The sequence below is a fragment of the Ovis canadensis genome, chromosome 14, assembly GCF_042477335.2.
Source record: "Ovis canadensis isolate MfBH-ARS-UI-01 breed Bighorn chromosome 14, ARS-UI_OviCan_v2, whole genome shotgun sequence".
Classification (NCBI taxonomy): Eukaryota; Metazoa; Chordata; class Mammalia; order Artiodactyla; family Bovidae; genus Ovis; species Ovis canadensis.
The window spans coordinates 15702848-15714814 of NC_091258.1; the positions used below are offsets into that span (position 1 = coordinate 15702848).

At 48.0% G+C, this 11967-nt stretch overlaps 1 non-coding gene across 1 annotated transcript; it reads left to right on the forward strand.

Annotated features, from left to right (window-relative positions):
• The first annotated feature begins 900 nt into the window (after window positions 1-900).
• Window positions 901-1007, forward strand: LOC138419884 (U6 spliceosomal RNA). Its single transcript, XR_011249135.1, has one exon. It is a non-coding gene; the product is annotated as a U6 spliceosomal RNA (small nuclear RNA).
• Window positions 1008-11967: the final 10960 nt, after the last annotated feature.

The window sequence follows — 11967 nt, forward strand, 5'->3', positions numbered from 1 at the left end:
GGGATGATCGTACTAAGTGAAGTAAGCCAAACAGAAAGATAAATATCATATGACATCACTTACACCTGGAATCTTTAAAAAAAAAAAAAGACACAAATGAACTTATTTTCAAAACAGAGACTCACAGACATAGAAAACAATCTTACAGTTACCAAAGAGGAAAGGAGTGGGGTAGAAGGAAGAATAATTTAGGAGATTGGGATTAACATGTACACACTGCTGCTGCTGCTGCAGCTAAGTCGCGTCGGTCGTGTCCGACTCTGTGCGACCCCATAGATGGCAGCCCACCAGGCTCCTCCATCCCTGGGATTCTCCAGGCAAGAACACTGGAGTGGGTTGCCATTTCCTCCTCCAATGCATGAAAGTGAAAAGTGAAAGTGAAGTCGCTAAGTTGTGCCCGACTCTTAGCGACCCCACGGACTGCAGCCTACCAGGCTCCTCTGTCCATGGGATTTCCCAGACAAGAGTACTGGAGTGGGGTGCCATCGCCTTCTCTGACATACACACTGAGTGGGTGCCAAGTCACATCAGTCGTGTCTGACTCTTTGCAACCCCCCCATGGAGTGTAGAACCCCATGGAGTTTAAGACAGGCCCCTCTGTCCATGGGCTTCTCCAGGCAAGAACAAACTATGGCACCCCACTCCAGTACTCTTGCCTGGAAAATACCATGGACGGAGGAGCCTGGTAGGCTGCAGTCCATGGGGTCGCTAGGAGTCGGGCACAACTTAGCGACTTCACTTTTACTTTTCACTTTCATGCACCGGAGAAGGAAATGGCAACCCACTCCAGTGTTCTTGCCTGGAGAATCCCAGGGATGGAGGAGCCTGGTGGGCTGCCATCTATGGGGTCGCACAGAGTCGGACACGACCGACGCGACTTAGCTGCATATATAAAAGAGAGTGCTTGCTTCAGCAGCACATATCCTAAAAATGGAATGATTCAGAGAAGATTAGCATGACCCCTGCACAAGGAAGACCTGCAAATTCACAAAGCATTCCGTATTTTTGTCCTGAAAACATAATGAAAAGGAAGGTTCATCAAACAAGCTTTATATGTTGGTTACCTATGTGCCTGTCACCACTTCTGAAAACCCTACGGTTAATGTGGATGAGAACTGCTGACTGTTGAATAAAGTTATTGAATCCCCAAAATAATTAAAATAAAACAGATAACCAACAAGGACCTACTGACAGCACAAGGAACTATACTCAATACTTTGCAATAACCAGAAGGGAAAAGAAGCTGAAGAAGGATAAACACACACACACACACACACACACACACACACACAATTGCTGTGCTGCTGCACACCCAAAACTAATACGATATTGTAAATCAATTACACTTCAGTTCTGTTTTTAATAGCAAACATAAAAGTCTTAGGCGCTCTGTACAGAAATGGGGATGAAGATCAAACATATATTTCTTATTGTAAATCATAGTATCACAATTGTCAACCAAGACATAGTGCAGGAAGCTGCAACAAAAAGAGAATTTATTGGGAGTTCTAAGAATTCCAATTCAAAAGATACACATTCAAGTAAAACCAAGAGCATGTTCACAGGAAGAGAGTTGGCGCTTATAGACGCAAAAAGTCGTGAGGTTAAAAGTTGCCTGGCAAGAACTGTGATCAACTCGAACGCAAGCTGGAAAATACTGTCCTTAAGGATTCGCAAATTATTTTAGGGTCCGGGAGATAAGTAGAAAGGCTGTGGTGAGTAATTTTAGGGTAAGGCTCTGACAAGCATCTTGAGCTTCTGGCGGATGTTTTGAGTGACTCCATTATGACGGTGAGGGGCCAGAAGGTCCGATTCTGCCCAGCTGAGATGTACATAAGCCACATTCCTGAAGGGCCTCCAGGCTGTCTAGCAACGGCAACTCCATTTTGCTTTTCCTTTCACCTTGGTCTTCAAACATGGATCCTTTATGGCAAAACGATCTTAAAAGTGGAAAGATACTGGCACACTGCTAGAGTCCCATTTAGTCGTTAACAACCGTCCAGTCCACAGCATTCCATATGAAAATGTCTCCCACAGTGAGGCTGAAACTGAGGACAGTCAAGAGTTAGATCTCTTAGACTCTAATTTGCTTAATACATAATGTCCCATAACCAAGCTTGCCTTAAATGTTCCTGCAAATTGCATACTCTTCAAGATTTGCATAGCTTAGACACAAAAAGTAGTGAGACTCCTTTTATCACCCCCTACGGGTAATATCTGTGACATAAGGGTTGTATGGTAACAGGTACTTAAGTTGTTTTTCAGGAACATGGAGCTAGTCTTGCCAAGTTCAAAGTTGGGACCATCGACCCTCCAGCTGGGCCTGCACAGGTGTCCAGTGCACGTGATGTCAGGGCCAAAATTTTTTGATGTCAGGGCCAAAATCTCCACCCTTGGATCATGCTGACACCACCATGCTCTGAATGTGCAGCTCACAAAGAAGCATGCAACTCAGATATGGCTTTACAGAGCAGCCATTACCTCACCTTTTCCTGCCTCCAATTAGCCAGAAAGTCAGCTGACAGCCTTCTGGGAGTTCCTTTGTACATAACTTGCTGCTTTTAAGACTATCTTTAATTTTTGTCCCCCCCCCCTTTTTATTTTCGCAAATGGAGAGTGTTCTTAGGGAGGGTTTTGTTTTTTGGTTTTTTTTTTTAATGTGTAATTGCTTTACAGGTTTTCCAGCTGGCTCAGTGGTAAAGAATCTGCCTGCCAATGAAGGAGACACAGGTTTGATCCCTGGGTCGGGAAGCTCCCCTGGAGAAGAAAATGGCAACCCACTCTAGCATTCTTGCCTGGGAGATCCCATGGACAGAGGAGCCTGGTGGGCTCCACGGGGTCACAAAAAAGCCAGACACAACTTAGTGACTAAACACCAACATAACTGCTTTACAATGTAGTGTGAGTTGCTGCAGTACAAGAAAGTGAATCAGCTGTGTGTGTGTGTATATACCCCCTCCCTCCCTCCCACCCCTCTAGGTCGTCACAGGGCACCGAGCTGAGTTCCCTGTGCTGTGCGGCAGCTTCCCGGTAGTTTTCCAGTTCCCATGGTAACTGTCTAGCTCACACACATATGTCAACGCTACACTTGATTCTCTTTGGGAGGATCCTCTTCGGGACTCTCCAGGTTTCTTGGACCTGGAGGCCTGTTTCCTTTCCTAGGTCAGGGAAGTTTTCAGCAACTTTGTGGATATTGTGTTGTTTTGTTTTGTTTTACAAATTGAAGGTTCATGGCAACCTGGCATCAAGCAAGTGTACTGGTGCCATTTTTTTCCAACAGCATTTGCTCACCTTGTGTCTCTGTCACATTGCAGAAATTGTTACAATATTTCAAACTTTTTCAGTGACTGTTGATATGGTGACCAGTGATCTGCGGTGTGACTATTGCAAAAAGATTACAATTTGCTGAAGGCTCAGATGATATTCCAGCATTTTTTAGCAATAAAGATTTTTAAGGAAGGCATATACATTGTATTTTTTAGACATAACGCCACTGCCCATTTATGTATAGTGCAAACATAACTTTTAAAAAAATCTTTAATTGAAGTATAGTTAATTTACAATGTGTTAGTTTCAGGTAGAAAACTTGAAAAAAATTTTAAATGGTTCTTTATTCATAAATTTGATGTAAGCTTACAAACTTACTATAGACTGCCAAATAAATCTGCAGTGAAAAAAAAAAAAAGCATGCCCAACGTGCAGCTGTCAATCTGCTAGGCATCAGGACATTAAACAATTCAATAATGTATTCAAGATTCAGCCTTAGGTTTAAGGAAATTTAATTACTTTAAGAACTCTGCTTTGTCACCTGCTATCTGAGCAACTGGCAATAACAACTCTATACAAATAAAACGTCGCTTTTATGTGCACTAGGAAACCCCAACATTTGTGTGACTCACCTTACTTCACTATTTGCTTTATTTTGATGGTCTGGACCTGTAGGATCTCCAAAGTCTGCATGTGCTCTGTATGTGTTCTTGCAAAGCCCTGGGTTAGAGATTCCTCCCTGCAGAAGCCCCTCTGGTAAGATGGAAACGGTACCTTCTGGGGAGGGCTACACCTGACATGCGCCTGACATCTGGGGAGGGCTACGCCTGACACCAAAGGCCTTTCCAAAGTACCGGAGGACGTGGCTTCCCCGTACTCAGTCCCGAACCCGAGCTCCTGGAGCAAGTGATGATGGGGGTGGGGCAGCTGCCTCCTCCTCCTCGCAGAGCCCTGGACTGTGGCTAAGGGCCTGGGGGTTCGATCCATAGCTTTGGGACAATTTTCTCACAAAAGGCAAGCCCGGGCAGGGCGCCCTGATATCGAAGGAATTATCAGAGACCCCAACTCGCTCAGGGTTACCCCCGTTTCCGCACATGCTAACAGTTCCACACTGGAAATCCTCCTGCAGGACACCACACACTCGCCAGGCCCTCCACGCCCTTCCTGCTGGGACCCTTCCCACCCGCTTGAGAAGTAGGCCCACAGGAATTGGGCGCATCGAGAACTCACACTTTTAACAACTTGGTTCAAGGGAGGGGAACCCTGCCTCCCCGCGATTACCATAAAGGACTGCATCTTCTAATTCCAAAGCAAGCAAAGGAGGCCGTCCAGATGCGTCCGCGGAGACCCAGCGCTTCTGCGGGCGGGCTGATTTCCTGGGCCGCTGACCGCTCCGCAGCCACAGCCATGCCCTCTGACTCCGGGCCCCTCCGCACCACCCCAGCTGTGGCTGCCCCTCAAACAGGTCGTCTCTTCCCTGATGGCGCGTGTCTTGTGCCCTCTGCATCGCCAGCCATTACTGGTTCTAACCTGGGCACTCGCTTTTCATCAGGACAGACTCATTTTCTTTTTGGCTGTGCTGCTCAGCTTGCAGGATCTTACTTCTTAGATTCCCCCACCAGGGATTGAACCTGGGCCCTTGGCAGTGAGCCAGCAGAGCCCTACCTAACCTCCTTACAGCCAGGAAGTTACCAGAAGAGCCTTCTGAAAGAGACTCTCCTTAGGTCACCCTTAAGCAAGTGACCCCTGAAATGGACCAAGCTGGGACCCCGTTTTGCTTGACTCTCTGCCCCGCCCCTGCCCCGGCCTGCACACCCCACAGACCAGTTACCAGCCACCCCCACTGCCCCCACCAGTTCCACTTCCCGTGGTCTCTGGCAATCCGCAAGCTTTACCCCTCCAAGACAGGGTCCTTTCTCTTCTGTCCTCTGACTCCACTTCCCCTTCCACTCTGGTTTTTCCATCTTCTCATCACTGGCTTTGCACTGGGGACCTGATCGAGGGCAGATGGTCCAACGTGCCCCTAATGGCTGTGTGGCTGCCAGGCAGACGCTCAGTAAGCGCAAGTGTGAGATCATTTCTTCTAAAACCCTGACAAGAGCTTCCCTGGTGGTCCAGGAGATAACACCCCCCACTTCCAATGCAGGGGCGTGGGTTCATCCCTGGATGGGGAGCAAACGTCCCACATGCCTTGTGACCAAAAAAAACACCCACAAAAACAGAAGCAATATTGTGAGAAACTCGATCAAGACTTTAAAAATTGTCCACATCAAAAAAAAAGTTAAAAAGTAAGTGTTTTTGTCTGTGCTCAGTCATGTTCAACTCTGTGACCCCATGGACTGTAGCCCGTCAGGTTCCTCTGTGCATGGATTCTCCAGGCAAGAACACTGGAGTGGGTTGCCATGCCCTTCTCCAGGATCCCGGATCCTGCCCATCTCCTGGATCTTCCCGACCCAGGGATCGAACCCGTGTCTCCAGCATCTCCTGTATTGGCAGGTGGTTCTTTATCACTGTGCCAAAACTATTAATAAAAAAAAAGTACAAAAAATAAAACCCTGACAACAGAGGGGCCACTTTCAGGCTGGCTGCTCTCCCTGTTTACAGAGGCCACAAGGGTGGCAAATGAAATCAGACCCTCTACTAACTCACAGGAAGTAAAAATCATTGCCTGGAGACCGATCCCTGGCACAGTCTGAGTGTCTGAAAGAGGGAAGGAAACTCTCTGCTTGGTAGAGATGAGCCAGACTTGGAGATGAGAATTCAGTCAGAAAGTCAGATCCCACAAGAGCTGCGGTAACCCACAATCCACAGCTTTAGCCCCGGGAATCGGCACACTCAGCCGTTCATCAGTATACAGTCGGCTCAGCCAGGACCCCAGTCAAGCTCACCAAGCATCAGTGCTCGACGTGGCTGTGACTAAATGACTTTGCACAGCTAGGATGACGGGTTACACTCTTGAGCCAAAACTCATGCAGACCCAATACTGGAACATACTGTTCCCACGTGTGACGGCACTGCAGAGTGGAGGAGGGGAGAGGGTTGGGGAGCCCTATCAGAAGGGCTCAGGGCCCTAGACCACCCAGCCCTGAGCAAGGGATGGACTCCCTTTCCAGGCAACTGGTCCTTCGGAAGCATCGTCTACTGATACTCACCCCCAGACTCCTATACGTGGAACCCTGCCACCAGCTGGCCGTGTGGTTGCCTGCACAGAAAACTCATCTGGTTCTAGGGTCTGTGCTCCCATATCTGTCCTGTGCCTCAAGGGACAGTCCCAGGAAGCAGCATCTGTAAGGTCTTCCCTGGCCTGCAAACAGAGGTGTGCCCAGGATCTTCATGTGCTTTCGATGCTGATGAAGCATGCTCAGGGGATGAAGGGCGGCTGCCTGGCCCGTAGCTGAACGTGGCCCTGAGGACCCTGGCGGGCTCCTCACAACTGGTCGCTAGGAGCAGCAGCAGACGCGCAGTTCCGTCCTCGGGGAAGCCCCCAGTCTACATCAGTGTGGCCTGCACCCTGCTCCTGACCAATATGCCCACCGACAGTCACATGGGAAAGTCACTCACCATGTAGGAGAGTGCCAACCACAACCCTCCACAGCACCTCGCCTCCGAGTGAGAAGGACTCTCAGACCACATGGCCCACGCCCAGGAATTTGCCTTTGGAGGTGCCTTTGCCTCCACCAGAGATGGCTCCCTGGGACACACCACCCCCTCGGAGACCTCACCACTTGCCCAGATGTTGAAATATTGCTCAGTGTTACCCAAATCTATGAACAAATTTCCAGGGCCCCCAAGTTCACTGACCTGTTTTCGTGGCTGGATGTTTTAAGTCTGGGACAACAGCTATAGAGTGCGTTTCGGACTGTATATTATTATTGGGTTTGCACATTTAGGATTTAGAGGTGTATTTTATTGGTCACAACTTGCCCTATCCCTGAGTTTTAACCAATCTGCCACCCAGGCTGCTAATGTCTTTCTCATTGACTCAGAAGCCTCAGCATCGCAGGGTAGACTGCAGTGTCAGTGCCAGACAGGGCTTTTGTGTGTGTGTCACTGAACTTATTTCGTCTTTACTATGAATTCTGAATAAAAATGCAGAGTAAGAGTTAAAGTGTTAATTGCTCAGTCGTGTCCGACTCTTTGTGACCCATGGACTGTAACAGCCCATTAGGCTCCTCTTGGAGTTCTCCAGGCAAGAATACAAGTGTGGGTAGCCATTCTCTTCTCCAGGGTGTTTTCCTGACCCAGGGATTGAACCCTGGTCTTCTGCATTTCAGGCAGATTCTTTACTGTCTGAGCTATGCAGAACACAATCTGAATTTATATGTAGAGAAATAAAGTTTTGGCAAAACAAAAACTACTGTTTAGGGAAGTTAAACTGTATACTAGTTTTTTCTGTTTATATTTAGCAGTGAAATATATTACAGGTAACATTCCAAGACATCAGTTCCATGGTTAAAAAATTCTTTTAAATATGGTTCCATGGTTAAAGAAAATTTAAAAAATACCATGCATACTGAAATAATGATAGAAGTGGAAAATTAAGTTTTCATACTAATAAGGAAGCCCAGCTTGCTAAAGCAGCATTAATATCATTCACATAAGATTTTAACTTGTTGTATGTTTTTGTAGTTCAGTAAATGTTTTTGAAGAGCTGATTCACTGGAGAAGACCCTGATGCTGGGAAAGATTGAGGGCAAGAGCCCAGGATGACAGAGGATGAGAAATGGACATGAGTTCGATTAAACTCCGGGAGATAGTGAAGGACAGGAGGCATCGAGCGCTGCAACTCATGGGGTCATAGAGAGTTGGACACGACTTGGCGACTGAACAACAACAACAAATGTCCTTTATAATAAAAAACAAAACGTGTTATTTACTTAGGACAAAAAATAAGACTGTAAAGGAAGGAAGACCAAAATATTTTTATATGCTTATTCAGAGACACAGAATTTTCATGAATTTAAGAGGAATGAAGATATTCAAATAGTAATAGAAAATTATTAGACTTATCTGAATGTTCAAATGCTTATGTAAGTTTTCAATCCATCTGGTTTTATAAAACCAAAACTTTGAACACGAAACAGAAAAGTTAACATTACCCTTTTATATGTTCCCAAGTATCACACTGCATCTATTTATTATGAATTTAAAGAACACAGATTTTAAAAGTAAAGTACAGAAGTATCTGATTCTTTTTAATTCCACAAATACTAGCATCCCAAAGTAACATGTAAGCAAACCTCTATGTTGCTTAGTGAATTCTCACCAATTTCTAGAATAAACTTTGTTTTTTTAAACTTTAATGCAAGTGTCTGACAATCCTTGGATTGCCAAGGCATCCACTTCAACGACAACTGAGTCAAACACACTGCCAGTCACACGACTGGATAGAGAGCCAGCCCACCCCCATGTGACGCTGCAGCTGCTGGCCTGAAGACCCCACTCGGAGAACTCTCGCTGGTGGTTAAGAGCACTGCTTTGCAGCGTGGAGAAAGGGCTCCTGCCTCTTGAAGCCCACAGTCTAGCTAGAGAAGGTCCAGTGGACAGATGACTCCAACAGACCATCATTAGCTTCTAGCTGGGGGAGGACTAGGCACTGCGTGCAAGCTCGGAGGAGGGCCTCCTAACTCTGGTTGAGGCAAAGGAGGCCTGATCAACTAGAGGAGCTGCACAGAGCCCAGCTGCTGGCCACCCGTCCTTCATTTCCTTCAGTCCCACAGGCTGAGCAGGGCCCCAACAGTGCTCCATCTCTTCTGCCCCAGGGTTTCCAGGAGCCCCTAACCATCTCCGTGACCTGAGGACCGGGACACGGCGGCCCCTCCCGCCTCGCTGCCATCACCATGGGCTCTGCACGCCGTGGCAGCTACTGTGGCAGCGTCTCCCCCAGCCGGCCTACGGGGGAGCCGGAGAACTCCTCACCCAGGCTGGGGCCCCTCCAACAGCACACGCGCTCCCGGCCCTCCTGCGGAACAGGCAGACTCCCAGGCTGCGTCTCCCAGCCTCACCGCCCTTCTCCCACCATCTGACACGGTCACTCTGGCGTCTGGTCGGGTGCTGTTTTCCAGCTTCTAGGAGCCATCCAGGCAGCATGTTGGTACCATCCCCAGGGGACTCCGCTGGGGTGATCAATCCTATACCCTGGGAGAAGGCTCCTAGTCAGTAAGCTCCCCTGGATGCAATTTCACAGTCTGACCCTGCTTGACCCCTGGCTCACCTGGCCTTGGTGGCAACAGGCCTGCCGCTGCATCAGGACACGGCTTCTTTCCTCTCACCAGAGCCGCACGGACAGGAGGCGGGCGGAGGCTGCGGGAGCCTGTGGTCCTGCCGGGCCTGACCCTGGGGAGCAGACCTGCCTGGGTTGCACGTTTAACCTTGGAGCTGGGCGGCGCTGGCTTCACCCTGGAGCTTTCTCACCTGGTGGCCGGGGCGGTGAGGTTGGCGGGCAGCTCCTTCTGGGCTCCAGGGAGGCTCCCTGGCCTTCAGGCCTGGCTTTTTAATTGCCAGTGAATCACTCTCAGCTTTTCCTTTCCTTTTTCCCTGAAGCCTGAATTGTCTTAGCAATGGCCATGCCATCTCACCAACCTTGGAGTTGCTCCCTTCCTCTCCGTTTCTCAAACTCTTGACACATGGACCCCACTAGTGAATTCTCCCCCAGCAGACTACCATCAGTCCATCGCGGTGGGCATTTCAACAACAGTTTCATCGTTACCTTGTGCCATGGGCGGTGCGCCACCACCAAGGGTGAAGGGTCCTCAAGCCAGCGGCAGAGAGCAGCAGCTCCAACACCCTCCTGGCATCTGCTCCCTGGGCTCCACCCGCTCCTGGGAGCAGCAGGCACAGTTTGAGCTTCCAGGGAGCAGAGGCTGAGCCAGAGGTTGGCACCAGGAAATGCATCAGGGAAGGCTTCTGGGATCAAAACCTGGAAAGGGAAGGGACGGCACTTTAAAACAGAGCTGACCAATCAGAGATGTGGACGGCCTAGAAAGGTGGCATGCCCGTGGTCAGGGTTCCCTGCAGCTGAGGAAGCTGCGAGCACTGACCGCTGAGGGCTGTGCATGGGCAACACTCCCTGCAGCTGGGGTGTCCCTCAGCCCTGGAGTAGGGTCTGGGCAGATCATGCCCGCGGCCATCAGCTGTGGGCACAGATGCTGGATGACGGATGACTGTGAATGGTGCGACCCTCCACATGTGAATGACGACCACTGCCTTCTGATCTGTCCGGACAGTTAAGCAGGAAGCCCAGTCATCTGTAGACAGAAAAGGATGGCAGCATGCACTGTGTCCAGCACAGAACGGGAACCCTGAATGGGCTAAGTGGAGTAAGACAGAGAGAGAGACACGCTATGACACCACTTACACGTGGGATCTGAAACATGACAGAGGACTTCCCTAGCGGCCCGGCAGTGAAGATTTTGTGCTTCCATTGCAGGGACACGGGTTCAATCCCTGGTAGGGGAAGATCCCGCATACCACTCAGCACAGGCCAAAAATAAATTAATTATATTAAATACAACATAAATGAACCTATATGAAACAGAAGTAGAATCAGGGACATAGACGTTAGACTGGTGGTTGCCAAGGGGCAGGGGGTGGGAGAGGGATGGGTTCGGAGTCTGGGGTTAGCAGATGCAGATTATTATACAGAATGGATGAAAAACAAAGTCCCACTGTGTAGCACAGGGAGCTATATTCAATATCCTTTAATAAACCATAATGGAAAAGAATATGAAAAAGATATATATGCATAACTGAATCACTCTGCTGTACAGCAGTAACTTAACACAGCCTTGTAAATCAACTATATGTCAATTAAAAATTATAAATAAATAGTAAAAAAAAAAAAGAATACTGTCTGAGGCAGCCTCAGCAGGGCCCATAAGCAGACCCTTCTCTACAGTGGGTCTGTTTACAAACTGGGACAGACTCTCAATAATGGAACTTTTATTTATCTATACTTTTCAGTTTAACACCTAATTGGAAAATACTTGGGTATGCCAATCTAGTTTTTAAACTGCAATTTTTACGACATTTAAATACGGAGCAAATATTCCTTTTGAAAATTTAGCATCCTAATAAAAATGTGCTGTTAAGTGCAAATTAGACACTGGATTTCAAAGAATTAATATGAGAAAAAATGCAGAATATAACATTAGCAATTTTTAAACATATTGAAATGATATTATTTGGATATACTCAGTTGAAGAAAATACATAAGTAAAATTAATTCACATATTTCTTTTGATGCTTTTAGAAAGGCTATAATAACATCATCTAAAATCATCCATTTGGCTCACATTACATTTCTAAGTCAGGCTTCTCAGGTGCTGCAGTGATAAAGAACCCGCCTGCCAAAGCAGGAGACGCAAGAGACTCGGGTTCGATCCCTGGGTCGGGAAGATCCCCTGGAGGAGGAAATGCAACCCACGCCAGTATTCTTGCCTGGGAAATCCCATGCGCAAGGAGCCTGGTGGGCTACAGTCCATGGGGTTGCAAAGATTTGGACACGACTGAGTGACTGAGAACGCATGCACGTTTCTCTAGGAAGCCAGAAGCCAGACACAGCCTCACAGCTTTCACACAGGCCACGAGGTGGCAATTTTATCCTGGCATTCAAGTTTTCAGACTCCGGGAGATGGGATGGTGGGATGGTGGGCAGAGGTGAAGGCAGGTCTTGCTACTAAGTGAGAAAGGAGCTTGACC